Below are 6,360 nucleotides of genomic sequence, written 5' to 3'. Positions count from 1 at the left end.
TCGTCGTTTTCAGCCAATTTTTCTGGATTTTTGAAAATTTCACTTTTTTGTGAAAATATCCACTAAATGAGGGAATAATATGTGTGAGGGTACCCCAGGAGAGTTCCAAATGTGTGTGGGTAGAATATATATCCCACGGGGGTAAAATTGAAAAAAGTTGAAAACATTTTTTTTTGGACTTAGTCATTTTTCCGGCGTTTATCAGCCTTTCAGATAGGGGAAATGTCAGTGAGCATTCCGATTTCAGTTCCAGAGCGATTTGCCCAATGAGTCCTTGATATTTCGTCGTTTTCAGCCAATTTTTCTGGATTTTTGAAAATTTCACTTTTTTGTGAAAATATCCACTAAATGAGGGAATAATATGTGTGAGGGTACCCCAGGAGAGTTCCAAATGTGTGTGGGTAGAATATATATCCCACGCGGGTAAAATTGAAAAAAGTTGAAAAAAATTTTTTTTTGGACTTAGTCATTTTTCCGGCGTTTATCAGACTTTCAGATAGGGGACATGTCAGTGAGCGTTCCAATTTCAGTTCCAGAGCGATTCGCCGGATGAGTCCTTGATATTTAGTCGTTTTCAGCCAATTTTCTGGATTTTTGAAAATTTCACTTTTCTGTGAAAATATCCACTAAATGAGGGAATAATATGTGTGAGGGTACCCCAGGAGAGTTCCAAATGTGTGTGGGTAGAATATATATCCCACGGGGGTAAAATTGAAAAAAGTTGAAAACATTTTTTTTTGGACTTAGTCATTTTTCCGGCATTTATCAGACTTTCAGATAGGGGAAATGTCAGTGAGCGTTCCGATTTCAGTTCCAGAGCGATTTGCCCAATAAGTCCTTGATATTTACTGGTTTTCAGCCAATTTTCTGGATTTTTGAAAATTTCACTTTTTTGTGAAAATATCCACTAAATGAGGGAATAATATGTGTGAGGGTACCACAGGAGAGTTCCAAATGTGTGTGGGTAGAATATATATCCCACGGGGGTAAAATTGAAAAAAGTTGAAAAAAAAATTTTTTGGACTCAGTCATTTTTCTGGCGTTTATTAGACTTTCAGATAGGGGAAATGTCAGTGAGCATTCCAATTTCAGTTCCAGAGCGATTCGCCCAATGAGTCCTTGATATTTCGTCATTTTCAGCCAATTTTTCTGGATTTTTGAAATTTCACTTTTTTGTGAAAATATCCACTAAATGAGGGAATAATATGTGTGAGGGTACCCCAGGAGAGTTCCAAATGTGTGTGGGTAGAATATATATCCAACGGGGGTAAAATTGAAAAAAGTTGAAAACATTTTTTTTTGGACTTAGTAATTTTTCCGGCATTCATCAGACTTTCAGATAGGGGAAATGTCAGTGAGCATTCCGATTTCAGTTCCAGAGCGATTCGCCCAATGAGTCCTTGATATTTCGTCGTTTTCAGCCAATTTTTCTGGATTTTTGAAAATTTCACTTTTTTGTGAAAATATCCACTAAATGAGGGAATAATATGTGTGAGGGTACCCCAGGAGAGTTCCAAATGTGTGTGGGTAGAATATATATCCCACGGGGGTAAAATTGAAAAAAGTTGAAAACATTTTTTTTTGGACTTAGTCATTTTTCCGGCATTTATCAGACTTTCAGATAGGGGAAATGTCAGTGAGCGTTCCGATTTCAGTTCCAGAGCGATTTGCCCAATAATTCCTTGATATTTAGTCGATTTCAGCCAATTTTCTGGATTTTTGAAAATTTCACTTTTTTGTAAAAATATCCACTAAATGAGGGAATAATATGTGTGAGGGTACCCCAGGAGAGTTCCAAATGTGGGTGGGTAGAATATATATCCCACGGGGGTAAAATTGAAAAAAGTTGAAAAAATATTTTTTTAGACTTAGTCATTTTTCCGGCATTTATCAGACTTTCAGATAGGGGAAATGTCAGTGAGCATTCCGATTTCAGTTCCAGAGCGATTCGCCCAATGAGTCCTTGATATTTAGTCGTTTTCAGCCAATTTTCTGGATTTTTGAAAATTTCACTTTTTTGTGAAAATATCCACTAAATGAGGGAATAATATGTGTGAGGGTACCACAGGAGAGTTCCAAATGTGTGTGGGTAGAATATATATCCCACGGGGGTAAAATTGAAAAAAGTTGAAAAAAAAATTTTTTGGACTCAGTCATTTTTCTGCCGTTTATCATACTTTCAGATAGGGGAAATGTCAGTGAGCGTTCCGATTTCAGTTCCAGAGCGATTCGCCGGATGAGTCCTTGATATTTAGTCGTTTTCAGCCAATTTTCTGGATTTTTGAAAATTTCACTTTTCTGTGAAAATATCCACTAAATGAGGGAATAATATGTGTGAGGGTACCACAGGAGAGTTCCAAATGTGTGTGGGTAGAATATATATCCCACGGGGGTAAAATTGAAAAAAGTTGAAAAAAAAATTTTTTGGACTCAGTCATTTTTCTGCCGTTTATCATACTTTCAGATAGGGGAAATGTCAGTGAGCATTCCGATTTCAGTTCCAGAGCGATTCGCCCAATGAGTCCTTGATATTTCGTCGTTTTCAGCCAATTTTTCTGGATTTTTGAAAATTTCACTTTTTTGTGAAAATATCCACTAAATGAGGGAATAATATGTGTGAGGGTACCCCAGGAGAGTTCCAAATGTGTGTGGGTAGAATATATATCCCACGGGGGTAAAATTGAAAAAAGTTGAAAAAATATTTTTTTAGACTTAGTCATTTTTCCGGCATTTATCAGACTTTCAGATAGGGGAAATGTCAGTGAGCATTCCGATTTCAGTTCCAGAGCGATTCGTCCAATGAGTCCTTGATATTTAGTCGTTTTCAGCCAATTTTCTGGATTTTTGAAAATTTCACTTTTTTGTGTAAATATCCACTAAATGAGGGAATAATATGTGTGAGGGTACCCCAGGAGAGTTCCAAATGTGTGTGCGTAGAATATATATCCCACGGGGGTAAAATTGAAAAAAGTTGAAAAAAATTTTTTTTTGGACTTAGTCATTTTTCCGACGTTTATCAGACTTTCAGATAGTGGAAATGTCAGTGAGCGTTCCGATTTCAGTTCCAGAGCGATTCGCCCAATGAATCCTTGATATTTCGTCGTTTTCAGCCAATTTTTCTGGATTTTTGAAAATTTCACTTTTTTGTGAAAATATCCACTAAATGAGGGAATAATATGTGTGAGGGTACCCCAGGAGAGTTCCAAATGTGTGTGGGTAGAATATATATCCCACGGGGGTAAAATTGAAAAAAGTTGAAAACATTTTTTTTTGGACTTAGTCATTTTTCCGGCGTTTATCAGCCTTTCAGATAGGGGAAATGTCAGTGAGCATTCCGATTTCAGTTCCAGAGCGATTAGCCCAATGAGTCCTTGATATTTCGTCGTTTTCAGCCAATTTTTCTGGATTTTTGAAAATTTCACTTTTTTGTGAAAATATCCACTAAATGAGGGAATAATATGTGTGAGGGTACCCCAGGAGAGTTCCAAATGTGTGTGGGTAGAATATATATCCCACGCGGGTAAAATTGAAAAAAGTTGAAAAAAATTTTTTTTTGGACTTAGTCATTTTTCCGGCGTTTATCAGACTTTCAGATAGGGGACATGTCAGTGAGCGTTCCAATTTCAGTTCCAGAGCGATTCGCCGGATGAGTCCTTGATATTTAGTCGTTTTCAGCCAATTTTCTGGATTTTTGAAAATTTCACTTTTCTGTGAAAATATCCACTAAATGAGGGAATAATATGTGTGAGGGTACCCCAGGAGAGTTCCAAATGTGTGTGGGTAGAATATATATCCCACGGGGGTAAAATTGAAAAAAGTTGAAAACATTTTTTTTTGGACTTAGTCATTTTTCCGGCATTTATCAGACTTTCAGATAGGGGAAATGTCAGTGAGCGTTCCGATTTCAGTTCCAGAGCGATTTGGCCAATAAGTCCTTGATATTTACTGGTTTTCAGCCAATTTTCTGGATTTTTGAAAATTTCACTTTTTTGTGAAAATATCCACTAAATGAGGGAATAATATGTGTGAGGGTACCACAGGAGAGTTCCAAATGTGTGTGGGTAGAATATATATCCCACGGGGGTAAAATTGAAAAAAGTTGAAAAAAAAATTTTTTGGACTCAGTCATTTTTCTGGCGTTTATTAGACTTTCAGATAGGGGAAATGTCAGTGAGCATTCCAATTTCAGTTCCAGAGCGATTCGCCCAATGAGTCCTTGATATTTCGTCATTTTCAGCCAATTTTTCTGGATTTTTGAAATTTCACTTTTTTGTGAAAATATCCACTAAATGAGGGAATAATATGTGTGAGGGTACCCCAGGAGAGTTCCAAATGTGTGTGGGTAGAATATATATCCAACGGGGGTAAAATTGAAAAAAGTTGAAAACATTTTTTTTTGGACTTAGTAATTTTTCCGGCATTCATCAGACTTTCAGATAGGGGAAATGTCAGTGAGCATTCCGATTTCAGTTCCAGAGCGATTCGCCCAATGAGTCCTTGATATTTCGTCGTTTTCAGCCAATTTTTCTGGATTTTTGAAAATTTCACTTTTTTGTGAAAATATCCACTAAATGAGGGAATAATATGTGTGAGGGTACCCCAGGAGAGTTCCAAATGTGTGTGGGTAGAATATATATCCCACGGGGGTAAAATTGAAAAAAGTTGAAAACATTTTTTTTTGGACTTAGTCATTTTTCCGGCATTTATCAGACTTTCAGATAGGGGAAATGTCAGTGAGCATTCCGATTTCAGTTCCAGAGCGATTTGCCCAATAAGTCCTTGATATTTAGTCGATTTCAGCCAATTTTCTGGATTTTTGAAAATTTCACTTTTTTGTAAAAATATCCACTAAATGAGGGAATAATATGTGTGAGGGTACCCCAGGAGAGTTCCAAATGTGGGTGGGTAGAATATATATCCCACGGGGGTAAAATTGAAAAAAGTTGAAAAAATATTTTTTTAGACTTAGTCATTTTTCCGGCATTTATCAGACTTTCAGATAGGGGAAATGTCAGTGAGCATTCCGATTTCAGTTCCAGAGCGATTCGCCCAATGAGTCCTTGATATTTAGTCGTTTTCAGCCAATTTTCTGGATTTTTGAAAATTTCACTTTTTTGTGAAAATATCCACTAAATGAGGGAATAATATGTGTGAGGGTACCACAGGAGAGTTCCAAATGTGTGTGGGTAGAATATATATCCCACGGGGGTAAAATTGAAAAAAGTTGAAAAAAAAATTTTTTGGACTCAGTCATTTTTCTGCCGTTTATCATACTTTCAGATAGGGGAAATGTCAGTGAGCGTTCCGATTTCAGTTCCAGAGCGATTCGCCGGATGAGTCCTTGATATTTAGTCGTTTTCAGCCAATTTTCTGGATTTTTGAAAATTTCACTTTTCTGTGAAAATATCCACTAAATGAGGGAATAATATGTGTGAGGGTACCACAGGAGAGTTCCAAATGTGTGTGGGTAGAATATATATCCCACGGGGGTAAAATTGAAAAAAGTTGAAAAAAAAATTTTTTGGACTCAGTCATTTTTCTGCCGTTTATCATACTTTCAGATAGGGGAAATGTCAGTGAGCATTCCGATTTCAGTTCCAGAGCGATTCGCCCAATGAGTCCTTGATATTTCGTCGTTTTCAGCCAATTTTTCTGGATTTTTGAAAATTTCACTTTTTTGTGAAAATATCCACTAAATGAGGGAATAATATGTGTGAGGGTACCCCAGGAGAGTTCCAAATGTGTGTGGGTAGAATATATATCCCACGGGGGTAAAATTGAAAAAAGTTGAAAAAATATTTTTTTAGACTTAGTCATTTTTCCGGCATTTATCAGACTTTCAGATAGGGGAAATGTCAGTGAGCATTCCGATTTCAGTTCCAGAGCGATTCGTCCAATGAGTCCTTGATATTTAGTCGTTTTCAGCCAATTTTCTGGATTTTTGAAAATTTCACTTTTTTGTGTAAATATCCACTAAATGAGGGAATAATATGTGTGAGGGTACCCCAGGAGAGTTCCAAATGTGTGTGCGTAGAATATATATCCCACGGGGGTAAAATTGAAAAAAGTTGAAAAAAATTTTTTTTTGGACTTAGTCATTTTTCCGACGTTTATCAGACTTTCAGATAGTGGAAATGTCAGTGAGCGTTCCGATTTCAGTTCCAGAGCGATTCGCCCAATGAATCCTTGATATTTCGTCGTTTTCAGCCAATTTTTCTGGATTTTTGAAAATTTCACTTTTTTGTGAAAATATCCACTAAATGAGGGAATAATATGTGTGAGGGTACCCCAGGAGAGTTCCAAATGTGTGTGGGTAGAATATATATCCCACGGGGGTAAAATTGAAAAAAGTTGAAAACA

This window comes from Phyllobates terribilis, unplaced genomic scaffold (assembly GCF_046119375.1).
Source record: "Phyllobates terribilis strain yellow unplaced genomic scaffold, ASM4611937v1 Scaffold_7__3_contigs__length_470593459, whole genome shotgun sequence".
In the NCBI taxonomy this organism is placed as follows: domain Eukaryota; kingdom Metazoa; phylum Chordata; class Amphibia; order Anura; family Dendrobatidae; genus Phyllobates; species Phyllobates terribilis.
This window is presented reverse-complemented; position numbering follows the sequence as displayed.